Below are 22,385 nucleotides of genomic sequence, written 5' to 3'. Positions count from 1 at the left end.
AACCTAAGAAGCAGACGAGCGTCTTGCAACTGAATTTATACCTAATAATGGCCTTTTAGAGCGCCTTTGTGCAAGTTGCAGTCGTGGCCGAGCGGTTAAGGCGATAGACTAGAAATCTATTGGGGTCTCCCCGCCCAAGTTCGAATCCTGTCGACTGCGTGCATACCTTTTTTGCAAGCCTGTGTGGCTTCGTGCGCATTTTTGCAGAGGAAGCAACTGTAGAATAATTAGTTTCCACGTCTCTTCGCGTAAAATTGAAGCGGGGGCACATGCCCGACCTCAACGAACCTAAGAAACAGACGAGCGTCTTGCAACAGAATTTATACCTAATAATGGCCTTTTAGAGCGCATTTGTGCAAGTTGCAGTCGTGGCCGAGCGGTTAAGGCGATAGACTAGAAATCTATTGGGGTCTCCCCGCACAAGTTCGAATCCTGTCGACTGCGTGCATACCTTTTTTGGAAGCCTGTGTGGCTTCGTGCGCATTTCTGCAGAGGAAGCAACTGTAGAATAATTAGTTTCCACGTCTCGTCGCGTAAAATTGAAGCGGGGGCACGTGCCCGACCTCAACGAACCTAAGAAGCAGACGAGCGTCTTGCAACTGAATTTATACCTAATAATGGCCTTTTAGAGCGCCTTTGTGCAAGTTGCAGTCGTGGCCGAGCGGTTAAGGCGATAGACTAGAAATCTATTGGGGTCTCCCCGCACAGGTTCGAATCCTGTCGACTGCGTGCATACCTTTTTTGCAAGCCTGTGTGGCTTCGTGCGCATTCTTGCAGAGGAAGCAACTGTAGAATAATTAGTTTCCACGTCTCTTCGCGTAAATTTGAAGCGGGGGCACATGCCCGACCTCAACGAACCTAAGAAACAGACGAGCGTCTTGCAACTGAATTTATACCTAATAATGGCCTTTTAGAGCACCTTGTTGTAAGTTGCAGTCGTGGCCGAGCGGTTAAGGCGATAGACTAGAAATCTATTGGGGTCTCCCCGCACAGGTTCGAATCCTGTCGACTGCGTGCATACCTTTTTTGGAAGCCTGTGTGGCTTCGTGCGCATTCTTGGAGAGGAAGCAACTGTAGAATAATTAGTTTCCACGTCTCTTCGCGTAAAATTGAAGCGGGGGCACATGCCCGACCTCAACGAACCTAAGAAGCAGACGAGCGTCTTGCAACTGAATTTATACCTAATAATGGCCTTTTAGAGCGCCTTTGTGCAAGTTGCAGTCGTGGCCGAGCGGTTAAGGCGATAGACTAGAAATCTATTGGGGTCTCCCCGCACAGGTTCGAATCCTGTCGACTGCGTGCATACCTTTTTTGCAAGCCTGTGTGGCTTCGTGCGCATTTTTGCAGAGGAAGCAACTGTAGAATAATTAGTTTCCACGTCTCTTCGCGTAAAATTGAAGCGGGGGCACATGCCCGACCTCAACGAACCTAAGAAACAGACGAGCGTCTTGCAACTGAATTTATACCTAATAATGGCCTTTTAGAGCGCATTTGTGCAAGTTGCAGTCGTGGCCGAGCGGTTAAGGCGATAGACAAGAAATCTATTGGGGTCTCCCCGCACAAGTTCGAATCCTGTCGACTGCGTGCATACCTTTTTTGGAAGCCTGTGTGGCTTCGTGCGCATTCTTGCAGAGGAAGCAACTGTAGAATAATTAGTTTCCACGTCTCTTCGCGTAAAATTGAAGCGGGGGCACGTGCCCGACCTCAACGAACCTAAGAAGCAGACGAGCGTCTTGCAACTGAATTTATACCTAATAATGGCCTTTTAGAGCGCCTTTGTGCAAGTTGCAGTCGTGGCGGAGCGGTTAAGGCGATAGACTAGAAATCTATTGGGGTCTCCCCGCACAAGTTCGAATCCTGTCGACTGCGTGCATACCTTTTTTGGAAGCCTGTGTGGCTTCGTGCGCATTCTTGCAGAGGAAGCAACTGTAGAATAATTAGTTTCCACGTCTCTTCGCGTAAAATTGAAGCGGGGGCACATGCCCGACCTCAACGAACCTAAGAAGCAGACGAGCGTCTTGCAACTGAATTTATACCTAATAATGGCCTTTTAGAGCGCCTTTGTGCAAGTTGCAGTCGTGGCCGAGCGGTTAAGGCGATAGACTAGAAATCTATTGGGGTCTCCCCGCACAGGTTCGAATCCTGTCGACTGCGTGCATGCCTTTTTTGCAAGCCTGTGTGGCTTCGTGCGCATTCTTGCAGAGGAAGCAACTGTAGAATAATTAGTTTCCACGTCTCTTCGCGTAAAATTGAAGCGGGGGCACATGCCCGACCTCAACGAACCTAAGAAACAGACGAGCGTCTTGCAACTGAATTTATACCTAATAATGGCCTTTTAGAGCGCATTTGTGCAAGTTGCAGTCGTGGCCGATATTCGCGAGAGCTACAGCGTGCAACATGTTTCTCGTGACAAAGATCTGGTACGTAATGCAGGTACTACAGTGCTCTCGTATTAATGTGCAGAAACTGCACCGCGTGTTCGCTGTATTCGTGTGGGCATCAAGCTGGGAGCGATGTAGCCGAGATAATCTCTTCCGGCGCGTGAAGGATGGTGGTCTGGGGTTGGCGCACCTCTTCCTGCGTCAACTGGTTTATAGATTCTCCTTCTTTCGAGATACAAACGACCCATTTCTGCGCACGGTGATCCAAATGAGGCTGTCAAGATCACTTCCCGAATTCGTTGTAGGTACGGAAATAATGCCAGGACCAGTCCGTGGTTTCTTTCGGGAAATAGTTCAGAGTGTTTTCTTTTTGCGTGTTCGTTTTTCAAGTGCATATTTGTGGAGTGTAAAACGGAAAAAGTTATATCGTGATTTATGTGACAGTGTTTTGCTGGTACCTATGTACAGAGCCCCGTACAGTGGAGGCCCAGGCCTAGATGTATTGAAAAGGGTGAAGAAGATGCCAGTTCAACCAGCCACTAAATCGTTCTTCTTTAAATTACACACCGGTACTCTACCTGTTAAATTCTTCCTTGAACAACGTGGGTTCTACATGCCATGGGGAACCCACTGCCTTATATGTAAAAAAACAGAAAGCATAGATCATGTCTTCATCCACTGTTGGGAAGGGGTCTTTTTCTGGGACGTGTTACAAAGGACTCTAAAAAAGGAGCTACCTATAGATCCCCACGGAATCAGGTTTCTGCCAGTATATGACGACGAAGGTTTCCCGTACGACCTGATCATGCTTACGGGCCTCCACTGTTTATGGCGCGCAAGAATGGCGGGTTACCATTGTGACCCGGATGCCCGACCGGCGCGTCTGTACTTTTGTGAATCCATGCAACGGTATGTGGAAGTGATGAAGATGCAACAGCCTGTTCCTGAGTGGCTGTCGAGGGTTGAACCCCTTACAGCACTAAAGGAATTTTAATCCGACAACGTCGTGCCACAGTAGCGGACGGCAGCGAATGTAAATATTACTGTTCCTTGTTCCGTTTGTGTATTCATCCCTTTTTGCTTCTTTGGTCTTTGTTTATATCATTTAGGAATTTGTGTTGCGTTATGTCGAGGACTGGCAATAAAGAAAAAAAAAATTGCAGTCGTGGCCGAGCGGTTAAGGCGTTAGACTAGAAATCTATTGGGGTCTCCCCGCACAGGTTCGAATCCTGTCGACTGCGTGCATACCTTTTTTGGAAGCCTGTGGGGCTTCGTGCGCATTCTTGCAGAGGAAGCAACTGTAGAATAATTAGTTTCCACGTCTCTTCGCGTAAAATTGAAGCGGGGGCACGTGCCCGACCTCAACGAACCTAAGAAGCAGACGAGCGTCTTGCAACTGAATTTATACCTAATAATGGCCTTTTAGAGCGCCTTTGTGCAAGTTGCAGTCGTGGCCGAGCGGTTAAGGCGATAGACTAGAAATCTATTGGGGTCTCCCCGCACAGGTTCGAATCCTGTCGAATGCGTGCATACCTTTTTTGCAAGCCTGCGTGGCTTCGTGCGCATTCTTGCAGAGGAAGCAACTGTAGAATAATTAGTTTCCACGTCTCTTCGCGTAAATTTGAAGCGGGGGCACATGCCCGACCTCAACGAACCTAAGAAACAGACGACCGTCTTGAAACTGAATTTATACCTAATAATGGCCTTTTAGAGCAACTTGTTGTAAGTTGCCGTCGTGGCCGAGCGGTTAAGGCGATAGACTAGAAATCTATTGGGGTCTCCCCGCACAGGTTCGAATCCTGTCGACTGCGTGCATACCTTTTTGGAAGCCTGTGTGGCTTCGTGCGCATTCTTGCAGAGGAAGCAACTGTAGAATAATTAGTTTCCACGTCTCTTCGCGTAAAATTGAAGCGGGGGCACATGCCCGACCTCAACGAACCTAAGAAGCAGACGAGCGTCTTGCAACTGAATTTATACCTAATAATGGCCTTTTAGAGCGCCTTTGTGCAAGTTGCAGTCGTGGCCGAGCGGTTAAGGCGATAGACTAGAAATCTATTGGGGTCTCCCCGCCCAAGTTCGAATCCTGTCGACTGCGTGCATACCTTTTTTGCAAGCCTGTGTGGCTTCGTGCGCATTTTTGCAGAGGAAGCAACTGTAGAATAATTAGTTTCCACGTCTCTTCGCGTAAAATTGAAGCGGGGGCACATGCCCGACCTCAACGAACCTAAGAAACAGACGAGCGTCTTGCAACAGAATTTATACCTAATAATGGCCTTTTAGAGCGCATTTGTGCAAGTTGCAGTCGTGGCCGAGCGGTTAAGGCGATAGACTAGAAATCTATTGGGGTCTCCCCGCACAAGTTCGAATCCTGTCGACTGCGTGCATACCTTTTTTGGAAGCCTGTGTGGCTTCGTGCGCATTTCTGCAGAGGAAGCAACTGTAGAATAATTAGTTTCCACGTCTCGTCGCGTAAAATTGAAGCGGGGGCACGTGCCCGACCTCAACGAACCTAAGAAGCAGACGAGCGTCTTGCAACTGAATTTATACCTAATAATGGCCTTTTAGAGCGCCTTTGTGCAAGTTGCAGTCGTGGCCGAGCGGTTAAGGCGATAGACTAGAAATCTATTGGGGTCTCCCCGCACAGGTTCGAATCCTGTCGACTGCGTGCATACCTTTTTTGCAAGCCTGTGTGGCTTCGTGCGCATTCTTGCAGAGGAAGCAACTGTAGAATAATTAGTTTCCACGTCTCTTCGCGTAAATTTGAAGCGGGGGCACATGCCCGACCTCAACGAACCTAAGAAACAGACGAGCGTCTTGCAACTGAATTTATACCTAATAATGGCCTTTTAGAGCACCTTGTTGTAAGTTGCAGTCGTGGCCGAGCGGTTAAGGCGATAGACTAGAAATCTATTGGGGTCTCCCCGCACAGGTTCGAATCCTGTCGACTGCGTGCATACCTTTTTTGGAAGCCTGTGTGGCTTCGTGCGCATTCTTGGAGAGGAAGCAACTGTAGAATAATTAGTTTCCACGTCTCTTCGCGTAAAATTGAAGCGGGGGCACATGCCCGACCTCAACGAACCTAAGAAGCAGACGAGCGTCTTGCAACTGAATTTATACCTAATAATGGCCTTTTAGAGCGCCTTTGTGCAAGTTGCAGTCGTGGCCGAGCGGTTAAGGCGATAGACTAGAAATCTATTGGGGTCTCCCCGCACAGGTTCGAATCCTGTCGACTGCGTGCATACCTTTTTTGCAAGCCTGTGTGGCTTCGTGCGCATTTTTGCAGAGGAAGCAACTGTAGAATAATTAGTTTCCACGTCTCTTCGCGTAAAATTGAAGCGGGGGCACATGCCCGACCTCAACGAACCTAAGAAACAGACGAGCGTCTTGCAACTGAATTTATACCTAATAATGGCCTTTTAGAGCGCATTTGTGCAAGTTGCAGTCGTGGCCGAGCGGTTAAGGCGATAGACAAGAAATCTATTGGGGTCTCCCCGCACAAGTTCGAATCCTGTCGACTGCGTGCATACCTTTTTTGGAAGCCTGTGTGGCTTCGTGCGCATTCTTGCAGAGGAAGCAACTGTAGAATAATTAGTTTCCACGTCTCTTCGCGTAAAATTGAAGCGGGGGCACGTGCCCGACCTCAACGAACCTAAGAAGCAGACGAGCGTCTTGCAACTGAATTTATACCTAATAATGGCCTTTTAGAGCGCCTTTGTGCAAGTTGCAGTCGTGGCGGAGCGGTTAAGGCGATAGACTAGAAATCTATTGGGGTCTCCCCGCACAAGTTCGAATCCTGTCGACTGCGTGCATACCTTTTTTGGAAGCCTGTGTGGCTTCGTGCGCATTCTTGCAGAGGAAGCAACTGTAGAATAATTAGTTTCCACGTCTCTTCGCGTAAAATTGAAGCGGGGGCACATGCCCGACCTCAACGAACCTAAGAAGCAGACGAGCGTCTTGCAACTGAATTTATACCTAATAATGGCCTTTTAGAGCGCCTTTGTGCAAGTTGCAGTCGTGGCCGAGCGGTTAAGGCGATAGACTAGAAATCTATTGGGGTCTCCCCGCACAGGTTCGAATCCTGTCGACTGCGTGCATGCCTTTTTTGCAAGCCTGTGTGGCTTCGTGCGCATTCTTGCAGAGGAAGCAACTGTAGAATAATTAGTTTCCACGTCTCTTCGCGTAAAATTGAAGCGGGGGCACATGCCCGACCTCAACGAACCTAAGAAACAGACGAGCGTCTTGCAACTGAATTTATACCTAATAATGGCCTTTTAGAGCGCATTTGTGCAAGTTGCAGTCGTGGCCGATATTCGCGAGAGCTACAGCGTGCAACATGTTTCTCGTGACAAAGATCTGGTACGTAATGCAGGTACTACAGTGCTCTCGTATTAATGTGCAGAAACTGCACCGCGTGTTCGCTGTATTCGTGTGGGCATCAAGCTGGGAGCGATGTAGCCGAGATAATCTCTTCCGGCGCGTGAAGGATGGTGGTCTGGGGTTGGCGCACCTCTTCCTGCGTCAACTGGTGAATAGATTCTCCTTCTTTCGAGATACAAACGACCCATTTCTGCGCACGGTGATCCAAATGAGGCTGTCAAGATCACTTCCCGAATTCGTTGTAGGTACGGAAATAATGCCAGGACCAGTCCGTGGTTTCTTTCGGGAAATAGTTCAGAGTGTTTTCTTTTTGCGTGTTCGTTTTTCAAGTGCATATTTGTGGAGTGTAAAACGGAAAAAGTTATATCGTGATTTATGTGACAGTGTTTTGCTGGTACCTATGTACAGAGCCCCGTACAGTGGAGGCCCAGGCCTAGATGTATTGAAAAGGGTGAAGAAGATGCCAGTTCAACCAGCCACTAAATCGTTCTTCTTTAAATTACACACCGGTACTCTACCTGTTAAATTCTTCCTTGAACAACGTGGGTTCTACATGCCATGGGGAACCCACTGCCTTATATGTAAAAAAACAGAAAGCATAGATCATGTCTTCATCCACTGTTGGGAAGGGGTCTTTTTCTGGGACGTGTTACAAAGGACTCTAAAAAAGGAGCTACCTATAGATCCCCACGGAATCAGGTTTCTGCCAGTATATGACGACGAAGGTTTCCCGTACGACCTGATCATGCTTACGGGCCTCCACTGTTTATGGCGCGCAAGAATGGCGGGTTACCATTGTGACCCGGATGCCCGACCGGCGCGTCTGTACTTTTGTGAATCCATGCAACGGTATGTGGAAGTGATGAAGATGCAACAGCCTGTTCCTGAGTGGCTGTCGAGGGTTGAACCCCTTACAGCACTAAAGGAATTTTAATCCGACAACGTCGTGCCACAGTAGCGGACGGCAGCGAATGTAAATATTACTGTTCCTTGTTCCGTTTGTGTATTCATCCCTTTTTGCTTCTTTGGTCTTTGTTTATATCATTTAGGAATTTGTGTTGTGTTATGTCGAGGACTGGCAATAAAGAAAAAAAAAAAATTGCAGTCGTGGCCGAGCGGTTAAGGCGTTAGACTAGAAAACTATTGGGGTCTCCCCGCACAGGTTCGAATCCTGTCGACTGCGTGCATACCTTTTTTGGAAGCCTGTGGGGCTTCGTGCGCATTCTTGCAGAGGAAGCAACTGTAGAATAATTAGTTTCCACGTCTCTTCGCGTAAATTTGAAGCGGGGGCACATGCCCGACCTCAACGAACCTAAGAAACAGACGAGCGTCTTGAAACTGAATTTATACCTAATAATGGCCTTTTAGAGCAACTTGTTGTAAGTTGCAGTCGTGGCCGAGCGGTTAAGGCGTTAGACTAGAAATCTATTGGGGTCTCCCCGCACAGGTTCGAATCCTCTCGACTGCGTGCATACGTTTTTTGGAAGCCTGTGTGGCTTCGTGCGCATTCTTGCAGAGGAAGCAACTGTAGAATAATTAGTTTCCACGTCTCTTCGCGTAAATTTGAAGCGGGGGCACATGCCCGACCTCAACGAACCTAAGAAACAGACGAGCGTCTTGCAACTGAATTTATACCCAATAATGGCCTTTTAGAGCACCTTGTTGTAAGTTGCAGTCGTGGCCGAGCATTTCTGCTTCCGGCTCCCGAGCTGAACGGATCGCGGGATCATGGGCTCCAATGGAGCGGCATATGCGGCTGTTAGCCGCGGCAACAGGCTTTCGACGGAAGAAGATAAAGATTACCAGATAATTTTGCCTCGCCTACCTACAGGACGTATTGTTTTGAACACAGTTTTTTTGCACGGCGACGCTCGTGTTCGCCCGTTTCGTGTAGAAGATTTTCGAGACGCGCTTCAAGCTGTTGGTATGCTCTCTGGCGTCGTCACCCTTGGAGCATACCAAATCAACCATGTATGGGCGGTGACGATGAAGACAGCCGAGGCTGCCGAAAAGCTGGCGGCCCTGAAGGAGCTGCAGGTGAAGGGGCGTCGCTGCCTGGTCATCGACCCCAAGGAACAACAGGTGAAGCTTCGTATCCACTGGCTTCTGCATGGGGTGGACGACGAAGACGTCAAGACCGCCCTGGCCTCCTTCGGTAAGGTGACGGAAGTGACCCGGGAGCGCTGGCGAGTGGATGGCGTTTCCGACAAGGGCTCGACGACCCGAGCAGTGCTGCTGCAGCTGAAGGCAGGAATGAAAGTCGACGACCTGCCCCACCAGATCCGCGTCGCCGGCGAGCTTGCGCTGGTGGTAGCCCCAGGACGTCCCATGCAGTGCCTGCGCTGCCGGGGCTCTGGCCACGTTCGTCGTGAATGCAAGGTTCCCCGTTGCTCGCGGTGCAGGCTTTTTGGACACAACGACGCGGACTGTGTGCGTTCATACGCAGTAGCCGCGGGTTCGGCGGAGAGCGAGCCGTCGACGTTAGACCATGTAATGGACGTGACCGAGGCGGAGGAAGCGGCCACGGGAGCTGGAAACGGCAAAGTGGCGGCAGAAACCGGCGCGACGACCAAGCAAGCCGAAGGAGGAAGGAATATCCCTCCCCCCAAAGAACCAGCAGCTACAGTCGAGAGCGTGAAGACGGCCCCGCAAGAAAATGAGAGCCACCAGCCAGCTACGGATGCAACGCAGGCAGAGGCGGACGACAACGCGACCCCTGCTAGCGCCCGCGTCGAATCCGTCTCGGCACCGGTCAAGAGATCCCTGCAGCACGAGGAGAAAGTCGACGGAAAGGCCGGCGGTGACTCCGAGGCACCACCCGCTAAGACGCTACCTGGAAGGCGCTCCACCCTCAAGCCTAAGCCGAACCTGGAGACTGACCGTAGGCTTACCCCGAAGCCGACCAAAGAGGAACCCGGGCGACGGCCGCCGGATGGCCACGGAGGCGTCTAGCGGTCAGCTAGACGTTAAGGTGAGCACCATGCTCTGGGCCTTCTCCCCTCCGGTTTTCACCAATAATGGCTACCAACCCGTCGCTTAGCCTCGGCACGCTAAACGTTCGAGGTCTGGCCGCCAAAAGGAAACAGAGTCAGGTTTACAGACTACTAGTGGACCACGACCTCGACGTTTTAGCCGTGCAAGAAACCAAGGTAGACGGCGAGGAGGAGACCGGGAGCATGGTGCAAAGGTTCACGTATAACTACTATACGGTAGTGAGCCACGCCTTAGGGACTTCGGCAGGGTGTGTGCTGTTCGTGAGGAAGCTCCCTGGTCTTGTTATAGATGGTTACTTCTCCTGTACTTCTGGTCGACTTGTCTTTTGTGACTTCAGCTATTGTAATGTCCAATGGCGCGTGTTTTGCATTTATGCGCCTAATACTGTGCAAGAGAGGGCAAATTTCTTTTTGAGTTTAAAGCATCATTTACATGTGCAAAAAATGATAGCCTGTGTAGGCGACTTCAACTGCGTATTGAAAGCTGAGGATAGGTCTACGCGTCGCGTGGTTTGTGACAAAAGTAGTGATATCCTGGCGCAGATCACACACGAATTCGAATTAGAAGATATCGCAGAATGTTTTCGCGGTCACGGAGACGTAAGCTACACTCACTTTCAGGGCACAAGTCACGCACGCTTAGACCGTATCTATCTTTCATATGATTTAGTTGAAAAATGCCAGTGCTACACAGTTACGGCCATATCATATTCTGACCACTGCCTGGTAAAATGCACGGTGGGCAGGAAGAAAGAACGAAACAAGTTCGTCTGGGAACTGTGGAAATTGAATGCAGAGCTGTTACGGGATGAAACTTTTAACGAAAATGTAGTGGCTGCTCTGAATTCTTTTGGAACAGACAGTTCTACGAAATTTGGTGAGGAATGGGAGTTGCTGAAGCAAAGCATTAAATTGAAGGCAATTGAAAGAAGTAGCGTACTGCGATATGAACAAAAGGCCAGAGAAAAGGATTTAACAACATTGCTAGAAAAATTTGCGAAGCTTGAATGCATGCAACCTGGCGCCTATCAACAAGATATGCGCGCCGTTAAGAAGAAGCTCGAGGTATTCGACGAAGATCGCTTCCGAGGTGCGCTAGTGCGCGCCAGAGCAGAAAGGCTATCATGCGGGGAAACGCCAACGAAAAGAGCACTGGGGTTAGAAAAAAAGCACTCGAGACGTAAGCAGATTGAGGCTATCGAATATGAAGGGGTGGTATTAACGGATAACAATAATATAGGGCGTGCTTTCTTTGAGCATTACAAAGAACTTTTTACATTCAGGCCTGTCAACATGCACGATTTCAAGAAATTATTTTTGCAACGAATCCCACAGCTGTCGAGTGAGGTTAAAGAAACCTTAGAACGACCATTAACAGAACATGAAGTGATGAAAGCCATCGAAGACCTGAATCCTGGGAAGTCGCCAGGTCCAGACGGTCTTTGTGCCGCTTGGTACAAATCGTTCAAGAGCCAGCTAGCTCCTATGTTAACAGCAGTTTTCAATGAAGCATATGAACTGAAAATACTTCCACCATCCTTTGGCCAGTCCCATACAGTACTAATACCGAAAACAGAAGAGACCGAAAAGCTCAAGCAACTTTCCCCCTACAGACCCATAGCGCTTACTAACTGCGACTACAAAATATTGATGAAGGTGTTGGCACGATGGGTCCAGTCAGTTATTCAGGAAGTAGTCGGCCCACACCAGACGTGTGGTATTCGTGGAAGAACCATTTTCACTAACATCCATAAAATGAAGTGTGTGCTGGAGTGTTGTGACGCCATGTGCGATGCAGTAGCCATCCTCCAGCTAGACTTGGAGAAGGCGTTTGATTGTGTTTCTCACGACATATTGCTTACCATCCTTGAACACGTTAACTTTGGCCACATAATCGCTGAAGGGGTGACCATGGCGTACCGGAGCTGCTATACCAGACTTATAATTAATCAGATGTTGGGGGCCCCCATTAACGTGAAGCGCTCCGTTCGCCAGGGTTGTCCACTCAGTCCACTCCTGTTTTGTGTCTACATAGAAACGCTATGTCTGGCCATCATTGAAAATGAATGTATTAAGGGGTTTAGTCTTCAATCAGCAGAAGTGAAGCTACTGGCATACGCTGACGATGTGGCTGTGTGCTGTAAGGACAAACAAAGTGTATTGAATACTGTTAACATCGTCAAAAAGTTTGGTAACGTCACTAACAGCTACGTTAACTGGCAGAAATGTTTGGGGTTTTGGCATGGAAGATGGGCGTCTACACCAGACCACTTTTCGAACGTAAACTGGGTCACGACGCCAGTTAAGTACCTTGGAGCACCCCTTGATGCCTACAGGGACAGTAGCGAGTACTGGAAGGAGCGGACAAAACAACTAAAAGAAAAAGCCGACCGATGGAACGCCTGTTACTTGTCAATATTCGCGAGAGCTACAGCGTGCAACATGTTTCTCGTGACAAAGATCTGGTACGTAATGCAGGTACTACAGTGCTCTCGTATTAATGTGCAGAAACTGCACCGCGTGTTCGCTGTATTCGTGTGTGCATCAAGCTGGGAGCGATGTAGCCGAGATAATCTCTTCCGGCGCGTGAAGGATGGTGGTCTGGGGTTGGCGCACCTCTTTTTGCGTCAACTGGTGAATAGATTCTCCTTCTTTCGAGATACAAACGACCCATTTCTGCGCACGGTGATCCAAATGAGGCTGTCAAGATCACTTCCCGAATTCGTTGTAGGTACGGAAACAATGCCAGGACCAGTCCGTGGTTTCTTTCGGGAAATAGTTCAGAGTGTTTCCTTTTTGCGTGTTCGTTTTTCAAGTGCATATTTGTGGAGTGTAAAACGGAATAAGTTATATCGTGATTTATGTGACAGTGTTTTGCTGGTACCTATGTACAGAGCCCCGTACAGTGGAGGCCTAGGCCTAGATGTATTGAAAAGGGTGAAGAAGATGCCAGTTCAACCAGCCACTAAATCGTTCTTTTTTAAATTACACACTGGTACTGTACCTGTTAAAATCTTCCTTGAACAACGTGGGTTCTACATGCCATGGGGAACCAACTGCCTTATATGTAAAAAAACAGAAAGCATAGATCACGTCTTCATCCACTGTTGGGAAGGGGTCTTTTTCTGGGACGTGTTACAAAGGACTCTAAAAAAGGAGCTACCTATAGATCCCCACGGAATCAGGTTTCTGCCAGTATATGACGACGAAGGTTTCCCGTACGACCTGATCATGCTTACGGGCCTCCACTGTTTATGGCGCGCAAGAATGGCGGGTTACCATTGTGACCCGGATGCCCGACCGGCGCGTCTGTACTTTTGTGAATCCATGCAACGGTATGTGGAAGTGATCAAGATGCAACAGCCTGTTCCTGAGTGGCTGTCGAGGGTTGAACCCCTTACAGCACTAAAGGAATTTTAATCCGACAACGTCGTGCCACAGTAGCGGACGGCAGCGAATGTAAATATTACTGTTCCTTGTTCCGTTTGTGTATTCATCCCTTTTTGCTTCTTTGGTCTTTGTTTATATCATTTAGGAATTTGTGTTGTGATATGTCGAGGACTGGCAATAAAGAAAAAAAAAAAACAGTCGTGGCCGAGCGGTTAAGGCGATAGACTAGAAATGTATTGGGGTCTCCCCGCACAGGTTCGAATCCTGTCGACTGCGTGCATACCTTTTTTGGAAGCCTGTGTGGCTTCGTGCGCATTCTTGCAGAGGAAGCAACTGTAGAATAATTAGTTTCCACGTCTCTTCGCGTAAAATTGAAGCGGGGGCACGTGCCCGACCTCAACGAACCTAAGAAGCAGACGAGCGTCTTGCAACTGAATTTATACCTAATAATGGCCTTTTAGAGCGCCTTTGTGCAAGTTGCAGTCGTGGCCGAGCGGCTAAGGCGATAGACTAGAAATCTATTGGGGTCTCCCCGCGCAGGTTCGAATGCTGTCGACTGCGTGCATACCTTTTTTGCAAGCCTGTGTGGCTTCGTGCGCATTTTTGCAGAGGAAGCAACTGTAGAATAATTAGTTTCCACGTCTCTTCGCGTAAAATTGAAGCGGGGGCACATGCCCGACCTCAACGAACCTAAGTAACAGACGAGCGTCTTGCAACTGAATTTATACCTAATAATGGCCTTTTAGAGCGCATTTGTGCAAGTTGCAGTCGTGGCCGAGCGGTTAAGCCGATAGACTAGAAATCTATTGGGGTCTCCCCGCACAAGTTCGAATCCTGTCGACTGCGTGCATGCTTTTTTGGAAGCCTGTGTGGCTTCGTGCGCATTTCTGCAGAGGAAGCAACTGTAGAATAATTAGTTTCCACGTCTTTTCGCGTAAAATTGAAGCGGGGGCACATGCCCGACCTCAACGAACCTAAGAAACAGACGAGAGTTTTGCAACTGAATTTATACCTAATAATGTCTTTTTAGAGCGCCTTTGTGCAAGTTGCAGTCGTGGCCGAGCGGTTAAGGCGATAGACTAGAAATCTATCGGGGTCTCCCCGCACAAGTTCGAATCCTGTCGACTGCGTGCATGCTTTTTTGGAAGCCTGTGTGGCTTCGTGCGCATTTTTGCAGAGGAAGCAACTGTAGAATAATTAGTTTCCACGTCTCTTCGCGTAAAATTGAAGCGGGGGCACATGCCCGACCTGAACGAACCTAAGAAACAGACGAGCGTCTTGCAACTGAATTTATACCTAATAATGGCCCTTTAGAGCACCTTGTTGTAAGTTGCTGTCGTGGCCGAGCGGTTAAGGCGATAGACTAGAAATCTATTGGGGTCTCCCCGCACAGGTTCGAATCCTGTCGACTGCGTGCATACCTTTTTTGCAAGCCTGTGTGGCTTCGTGCGCATTTTTGCAGAGGAAGCAACTGTAGAATAATTAGTTTCCGCGTCTCTTCACGTAAAATTGAAGCGGGGGCACATGCCCGACCTCAACGAACCTAAGAGACAGACGAGCGTCTTGCAACTGAATTTATACCTAATAATGGCCTTTTAGAGCGCCTTGTTGTAAGTTGCAGTCGTGGCATTCTGCATCCGGCAGCCGAGCTGTTCGGATCGTAGGGTCATGGCCTCTTCCGGGGCAGCGACAGCGACCACTTTTGGTCGCGGAAACAGGATCACCGACGACGATAAGGATTATCCGTTTATTTTGCCTCAGCTGCCGAAAGGACGAGTTGCCTTTAACACCGTGTTTTTACACGGTGATGTACGCGCCAGACCTTACAAGGTCGAAGATTTTAGAGACGCCCTTCTGCCGACGGGACTGCTGCCGGACGTGGTATGCATAGGGGCGTACCAGATAAACCACGTCTGGGCGGTGACCCTGTCTGACGCCACTGCGACGAAGCGCCTCATGGCCCTTAAGGAACTGCAAGTGAAGGGAAGACGGTGTGTCATCGTGGACCCGCAAGACCAGCAGGTGAAGCTTAGGCTTCACTGGCTGCTCTATGGCGTTGCAGACGAGGACATACGGACGGCGTTCATGGCTTTCGGCAAGGTGGAGGAGGTAAGCCGGGAAAGGTGGCGCGTCCATGGCCTGGGCGACAAGACGTCGACAACCAGGACTGTGCTTCTAAAGCTGAAAAGCGGCGTGAAAATGGAAGACCTTCCTCATCACGTCCGCGTCGGTGGAGAGCTGGCATTGGTGGTCGTCCCTGGTCGACCCATGCAGTGCCTGCGCTGCCAAGGCACGGGGCACGTCCGCCGGGAGTGTAAAGTTCCGCGCTGTTCTCGCTGCAGACGGTTCCGTCATGTTGACGCCGACTGCGTCAAATCCTACGCCGCCGTGACAAGCCCAGCAGTGAACGACGTGGCCGCAGAGCACGTCATGGACGTGGTCGAGACGGAGGACGCCGCTACAGGCATCGGAGACCTGGTACCGACAGCGGCAGTCGGCGAGACGTCGACCGTCGGCGCAGAAGGCACGGTTGCTCAAGGTACTGAGAAGCGGAGTGGGAAGGCGCAGGGCGCGACTGCTGTGGGCCCCGCGACGGGAACCATTAGTGAAGACCCGCCCGACAACGGTATGACGGCAATGCAGCAGGACGAGGCTGTGAAAGACGGCGACCGGACTGAGACTCTTGGCGGCCCGGTCAAACGCCCCCACGACCAGACCAAGGACAAAGGCGAGGGTGCGACCAGCACCACCGAGGGACCACCGACAAAGACGCCCCAGGGGAGGCGGGTGGGCTTCAAACCAAAGCCGAATGTGCCGCCTGAAAGAAAGCCTGTGATCAAAGTGTCGACGACAAACAATGCCGGGAAGCCGGATGGCCCCGGAGGCGGCTAGCCAAGGGCTGGTCGTGAAGGGTAAGCACCATGCTCCGGGCCTACTTTTCTCGCTAGATGAAGATGGATGAAATACCGTCACTTAGTATTGCCACACTAAATGTGCGAGGGTTGGCGGCTAGTCGTAGGCAATGTCAGGTCCTACGGTTGGTAACGGACCATGACATAGACGTACTAGCCGTCCAGGAAACCAAGGTTGACGGAGAGGAGGAGACCGGGAGCATGGTGCGACGATTCACGACTAGGTACTTTGTGGTGGTGAGTCATGCGGTAGGCACCTCCGGGGGGTGCATTCTTTTTGTGAAGAAGCTGCCGGGTTTACATATTCAAAGTGTGTGGTCCTGTCTGGATGGAAGGATTGTTTTATGTGACTTTACGATCTCTGACTTTGAGTTTCGCGTCATATGCGTTTATGCGCCGAATTCTGTAGACGAGCGTGTCCTCTTTTTTTCGAACCTCTCACAATATGTTTGCTGTAATAAGCGCGTTGTGTTATTAGGGGACTTCAATTGTGTGTTGAGTGCTAGAGACCGAGCCAACAATGCTGGCGTGCGTGATAGAAGTAGTGACGTTTTGTCAAAATTAATTAATGAAAATGAACTTGATGATGTTTTTCAATGTCTGGAAGGGGAGCGTCAAGTGACATTTACGCGTTTTCAAGGCAGTAGTCATGCGCGACTGGATCGCATGTACATTTCGTTGGACACGATTCCAAGATGCCACGGTTATTGCGTTGTACCCGTGTCATTTTCGGATCACTGCCTGGTAAAATGTAACATAGGTATAAAGAAAAGGGAACATGCATTTAATTGGCATCTATGGAAACTCAATGACTTGTTATTAAATGATGCATCTTTTGTAAAGGCAGTGCGGGATGCGGTTAATGAAATACGCGAAGATGCGGCTGATACAATAGCAGAAAAGTGGGAATGTGTTAAACAAAAAGTTAAAATGAAAGCCTTAGAAAGGTCAAGCTGCCTCAAATTTGAGAGGGAATATAAAGAAAAGGGTTTGCGAACACTACTTCAGCAGCTGATAACGCTTGAGTGCAGAGAGCCTGGTCTGTACAAAGACGATGTGCGGAGCGTCAAGGAAAAGCTTGAACAGTTCGACAAAGAACGTTATCAAGGTGCCATCGTGCGAGCAAGAGCAGATGCACTGGCGGCAGGGGAGACGCCCACTAAAAGGGCGCTCGGTTTAGAGAAGGCACACGGAAGACGAAACCATGTCGATCAACTTTTAATGAATGGAGCTGTTGTTGACGACAACGAGAGCATAGCACACGCCTTCTTCCAATACTATCAGTCGCTCTTTGCATTTCAGGAAGCGAATTTAGAGGGTTTCAAAGCGGACTTTCTGCACCGCATGCCGCGTTTGAGTGATGAAGCTAAGGAGCGATTAGAAGGGAAAATAACGGAGACGGAAGTCGAAAAGGCAATCGACGATTTAAACTTGGGCAAGTCACCGGGACCAGATGGACTCAGCGCCGCCTTATATAAGACATTGAAAAGAGAACTGGCCCCTTTATTAGTAGAAGTATTTAATGAAGCGTACGAGCAGAAATCATTGCCACCTTCTTTTGGGAAAGCGCACACCATTCTAATTCCGAAGAACGATAAATTAGATAAACTGAGATTCGTATCATCCTATAGGCCCATATCACTAACAAATGTGGATTACAAGATATTTATGAAGATTTTAGCGACCAGACTTCAAAGTGTCATAAAGGAAATCGTCACAGACCATCAAACTTGTGGAATCAAAGGGCGAACAATTTTTTCTAACATCCATAAGATGCGGTGTGTGCTCGAGTGCTGTGACGTCACCGGTGGCGGCGTTGCAGTTCTTCAGCTTGATCTTGAGAAAGCGTTCGATTGCGTCGCTCACGTTATTTTGTTCTCCATATTGGATCATGTTAATGCCGGTACCATCATCACTGAGGGTGTGGCCTTGGCGTACCAGAACTGCACTACAAGGTTAATTGTTAATAAGTCGCTGGGGGCCCCCATTAACATCATGCGTTCAGTGCGCCAAGGCTGTCCCCTCAGTCCTCTGTTATTTGCTATATACATAGAAGCAATGTGTGTGGCCATTACCGCAAATAACAATATACGTGGTTTTAGATTGGCAGAATCCGAAGTGAAGCTGCTAGCGTATGCTGATGACGTTGCAGTGTGTTGCACAGACGAACCAAGTGTGACTGAAGCAATTGCTGTAGTAAAACATTTCTGTGACGTCACGGACAGCAAAGTCAATTGGGGCAAATCCCTCGGGCTGTGGCACGGGGAGTGGTCTTCGGCACCGGAATACTTCGCCAATGTCAACTGGGTGAAAACTCCGACGAAGTATCTGGGTGTTCCCCTCGACAGGTACAAGAGCAGCGATGAGTACTGGAGGAACCGAACTAATGAAACGAAAGAAAAAGTGGACAGATGGACAAGCACTAACCAGTCTATTTTTTCAAGGGCGACAATTTGTAATATGTTTTTTATAGCGAAGTTATATTATGTTATGCAAGTGTTGCATTGTTCCAGGGCAAATGTGCAAAGGCTGCACAGAGTGTTCGCGGTCTTCATCTGGGGATCAGCATGGGAGAGAGCTAGCCGAACCAGTTTGTTTAGAAGAGTGAAGGACGGGGGTGTTGGCTTGGCACATCTTTTTGTTCGACAACTTGTCAACCGCTTTTTGTTTTTTCGAGATGTGCGCGATCCTTTTCTGCGCACCGTATGTCAACTCAGGTTGAGCGACGCATTGCCGGCGTATGTTGTTAGTACGGCAAGCATGACCGGAAAACTTCGGGGTTATCTTAAGGAAGTGGTCAACAGTGTGCGCTTCCTTTCAGTTCGTTTTTCAAAAGATTATCTATGTCAAGTGAAAAGGAAAACACTGTATAATGATGTGAGCGACATTGTGTTCCCAGTGCCCTTATACAGAGCCATATACAGTGGAGGGCCAGGACAAGACGTCCTTAAACGGGTGAAACGCATGCAGGTGCCACCAGGGGTTAAAACCTTCTTTTTTAAGCTCCACACTGGAACACTTTCCGTGAAGACATTTATGGAAGAGCGAGGCTGTCTTGTGCCGTGGGGTTCACACTGCTTGATCTGCAAGAAGCCCGAAACCATCGATCACCTGTTCATGCACTGCTGGGCGGCTGTGTTCTTCTGGGACGTCTTGAAGCGAACACTGAAGAAAGAATTACCTGTAGACCTCCAAGGGATCCGGTATCTGCCAATTAAGGATGAAGAGGGAGTTCCATACGACTTTATTATGTTGAATGTACTCCACTGTATATGGCGGGCTCGCATGGCAGGGTACCATTGCGATGCCGACGCCCGCCCGGTTCACATATATTTTAGAGAATGTATGTCGCGGTTCGTTGATGTACAGAAATTGCAAGAATGTGCACCGGATTGGCTGTCGAGGCTAGAAGCTCTGACAGCCATAAAGGAATTTTAATTTGACGACGCCGGTCCCATACGGACAGTCGGCATTATTGTAATTTTTTTTGTTTTTTTTCTTCCCCGCAAGCTTGTATTCCTGACATGTGTGTAGTATTTGTATATTCAGTGTTATGTCGAAAACCGGCATTAAATAAAAAAAAGTTGCAGTCGTGGCCGAGCGGTTAAGGCGATAGACTAGAAATCTATTCGGGTCTCCCCGCACAGGTTCGAATCCTGTCGACTGCGTGCATACTTTTTTGGAAGGCTGTGTGGCTTCGTGCGAATTTTTGTAGAGGAAGCAACTGTAGAATAATTAGTTTCCTCGTCTCTTCGCGTAAAGTTGAAGCGGGGGCACATGCCCGACCTCAACGAACCTAAGAAACAGACGAGCGTCTTGCAACTGAATTTATACCTAATAATGGCCTTTTAGAGCACCTTGTTGTAAGTTGCAGTCGTGGCCGAGCGGTTAAGGCGATAGACTAGAAATCTATTGGGGTCTCCCCGCACAGGTTCGAATCCTGTCGACTGTGTGCATACCTTTTTTGCAAGCCTGTGTGGCTTCGTACGCATTCTTGCAGAGGAAGCAACTGTAGAATAATTAGTTTCCTCGTCTCTTCGCGTAAAGTTGAAGCGGGGGCACATGCCCGACCTCAACGAACCTAAGAAACAGACGAGCGTCTTGCAACTGAATTTATACCTAATAATGGCCTTTTAGAGCACCTTGTTGTAAGTTGCAGTCGTGGCCGAGCGGTTAAGGCGGATTCGGCTTTCTGCCGCGCTAGCGAGCGGACGTGCCGATCATGAGCTCCGTAGGAGCGGCTTCAGCGGCCCAGCAGGGCCGCGGTACCAGGAGTTTTGCCTCAGAAGACCCGGAATACCAAGTTTTGCTGCCTCAATTGCCGACAGGTCGGATAGTTTTAAATACAGTTTTTCTGCATGCGGATGTGCGTGCCAGGCCGTATCGTGTGGAACATTTCCGAGATGCGTTGGCTAGCTTAGGCCTACTTGCTGATGTCATCGCCCTAGGGGCGTATCAGATGAGCCACGTTTGGGCGGTTACTTTCAAGAGCGACGAAGGCGTGAAAAAGCTTTCAAGCGCCAAGAACCTCAAGGTGAATGAACATCGGTGCATTGTCGTTGATCCTGCCAATCAGGCCGTGCGGCTGAAGTTGCATTGGATGCTTCATAACGTGTCGGACGAGGATATACGGACAGCCCTGTTACCGTTCGGAAAGGTCACGGACGTTTTCCATGAAAAGTGGCGTGTTCAAGGAGTTCAAGATAAAGCATCGTCGACACGGGCGGTGTCCCTGGTTCTGAAGACGGGTATGATCGTAGAAGACCTGCCCCATCAACTTCGTGTAGCTGGTGAGCAGACCCTAGTTGTGGTACCGGGCAGAGCACCCCTTTGCCTGAAGTGCCGAAACACCGGACATGTCCGACGTGACTGCCGCGTCCCGAAATGTGCAGTATGCCGTCGCTACGGCCACCAGGATACGGAATGTGTTAAGACTTACGCATCCGTCGCAGGACCTGCGCTTCGAGAGGACGTGGCTGACCTGTTAATGGATGAGGCTGACGTTGATGAGGCTTCCCGCGTGCTAGTACCACCGGCGGACATAGTTGCAACACCTTATGTGCCGGCTGCTAAAGCCACGAAGGTGGTAAATGTGCTGCCTACGAGCCCGAAAGATGCAGTGCAAAGGGCATGCAACGAAGGAGCCAAAGAATAATCGGCCGCAAAATCCGCCACTGCCGAGGAGGCCGCCACGGAGCACGGACCGGCAACTCCCTTGATGGACGTCGAAGAATCGAGTGCAAGCAATGTGGCTATGAAAAGAGCGAGGGACTCGACCGGCAACCTGGACGGCAACCTTGACAACGGGGCCAAAGACGAGCCGCCGCCAAAAGCGCAGGCGGGTCGTCGTGGGCCCGTGCGCCCGAAGCCAAACATCCCGCCGGACAGACGGCCGGCGGCAAAACCGCCTAAGTAGGACTCGGCGCCTACTGGGGCGCCCGGACTAACGTCGTGAAGAGATGGCGTCCTTTTTGGAATCGGGCTTCGCGTACGCTCTAAAGGTACGCGTGTCGATCGAGCGGTTTTCATTGCAAAAGTTATGCATGCAAATTTTTCTACAGTGTGTCTGGATCGCTTGTTCTTCAGCGACACCGTGCGATCGGCTTGCTTTTGCAGATAAATGGCGGTGAAACTAGAGAGAGCACTGAGAGTTGCCACGTTAAATGTCCGTGGCCTTGGAGCGCGAAGGAGGCAGTATCAACTTAGCCGCTTGTGTATGGAGAAGGAACTCGATGTAGTTGCCTTACAAGAAACTAAGGTCGAAACCCAAGAGCAGACCGATCGCATGGTGACGCCTTTCACGGCGCATTACAATGTGTGCGTGTGCCATGCGAATGGCACATCAGGCGGATGTGCGTTGTTAATACGGAAGAGTGCTGGTATTATTGAAGAAAGTGTAACTGTTTCTGAAACTGGCCGCTTGCTTATTGTAGATTTTTCTTTTTCTCACGATTTGTGGCGGCTCGTATGCGTTTATGCGCCAAACAATGTGAATGATCGATTTTTGTTTTTTGAATGTATCGAGCAATATCTAAAATGTGATCGCTTTGTCATATTACTTGGTGATTTTAACTGTGTGTGTTCTCCGGAAGACCGACTAAAAAGGGAAAGGGTTCGCGATAAAAGTGCTCTCCTTTTGAGCAGACTAATTGAAGACCACAACTTAGAAGATGTGGGCCTAGTCCTCACTGATGGTATGATTCCGCAGTACACGCACATTCAGCGAAATAGCCGAGCAAGGCTGGACAGAGTGTATGTTTCTGACGACTTGATCACCCTTTGTAATAGTTATAACGTCGCACCGCAATCGTTCACGGACCATAGCCTGGTAA

General features: G+C 49.4%; 13 non-coding genes across 13 annotated transcripts; all 13 read left to right on the top strand.

Moving 5' to 3' along the window:
- Positions 1–647: 647 nt before the first annotated feature.
- TRNAS-AGA (transfer RNA serine (anticodon AGA)) lies at positions 648–729 on the top strand. Its single transcript has one exon. It is a non-coding gene; the product is annotated as a tRNA-Ser (tRNA).
- Positions 730–932: 203 nt separating this feature from the next.
- TRNAS-AGA (transfer RNA serine (anticodon AGA)) lies at positions 933–1,014 on the top strand. The gene has a single exon. It is a non-coding gene; the product is annotated as a tRNA-Ser (tRNA).
- A 203-nt stretch (positions 1,015–1,217) lies between these two features.
- On the top strand, positions 1,218–1,299 carry TRNAS-AGA (transfer RNA serine (anticodon AGA)). The gene has a single exon. It is a non-coding gene; the product is annotated as a tRNA-Ser (tRNA).
- Positions 1,300–2,072: 773 nt separating this feature from the next.
- Positions 2,073–2,154, top strand: TRNAS-AGA (transfer RNA serine (anticodon AGA)). Its single transcript has one exon. It is a non-coding gene; the product is annotated as a tRNA-Ser (tRNA).
- A 1,386-nt stretch (positions 2,155–3,540) lies between these two features.
- TRNAS-AGA (transfer RNA serine (anticodon AGA)) lies at positions 3,541–3,622 on the top strand. Its single transcript has one exon. It is a non-coding gene; the product is annotated as a tRNA-Ser (tRNA).
- Positions 3,623–4,110: 488 nt separating this feature from the next.
- TRNAS-AGA (transfer RNA serine (anticodon AGA)) lies at positions 4,111–4,192 on the top strand. The gene has a single exon. It is a non-coding gene; the product is annotated as a tRNA-Ser (tRNA).
- Positions 4,193–4,964: 772 nt separating this feature from the next.
- On the top strand, positions 4,965–5,046 carry TRNAS-AGA (transfer RNA serine (anticodon AGA)). The gene has a single exon. It is a non-coding gene; the product is annotated as a tRNA-Ser (tRNA).
- A 203-nt stretch (positions 5,047–5,249) lies between these two features.
- Positions 5,250–5,331, top strand: TRNAS-AGA (transfer RNA serine (anticodon AGA)). The gene has a single exon. It is a non-coding gene; the product is annotated as a tRNA-Ser (tRNA).
- A 203-nt stretch (positions 5,332–5,534) lies between these two features.
- Positions 5,535–5,616, top strand: TRNAS-AGA (transfer RNA serine (anticodon AGA)). Its single transcript has one exon. It is a non-coding gene; the product is annotated as a tRNA-Ser (tRNA).
- A 773-nt stretch (positions 5,617–6,389) lies between these two features.
- TRNAS-AGA (transfer RNA serine (anticodon AGA)) lies at positions 6,390–6,471 on the top strand. The gene has a single exon. It is a non-coding gene; the product is annotated as a tRNA-Ser (tRNA).
- An 8,002-nt stretch (positions 6,472–14,473) lies between these two features.
- On the top strand, positions 14,474–14,555 carry TRNAS-AGA (transfer RNA serine (anticodon AGA)). Its single transcript has one exon. It is a non-coding gene; the product is annotated as a tRNA-Ser (tRNA).
- A 5,084-nt stretch (positions 14,556–19,639) lies between these two features.
- Positions 19,640–19,721, top strand: TRNAS-AGA (transfer RNA serine (anticodon AGA)). Its single transcript has one exon. It is a non-coding gene; the product is annotated as a tRNA-Ser (tRNA).
- Positions 19,722–19,923: 202 nt separating this feature from the next.
- On the top strand, positions 19,924–20,005 carry TRNAS-AGA (transfer RNA serine (anticodon AGA)). Its single transcript has one exon. It is a non-coding gene; the product is annotated as a tRNA-Ser (tRNA).
- Positions 20,006–22,385: the final 2,380 nt, after the last annotated feature.

This window comes from Dermacentor variabilis, chromosome 1 (assembly GCF_050947875.1).
Source record: "Dermacentor variabilis isolate Ectoservices chromosome 1, ASM5094787v1, whole genome shotgun sequence".
Lineage (NCBI taxonomy): Eukaryota > Metazoa > Arthropoda > Arachnida > Ixodida > Ixodidae > Dermacentor > Dermacentor variabilis.
This window is presented reverse-complemented; position numbering and strand designations above follow the sequence as displayed.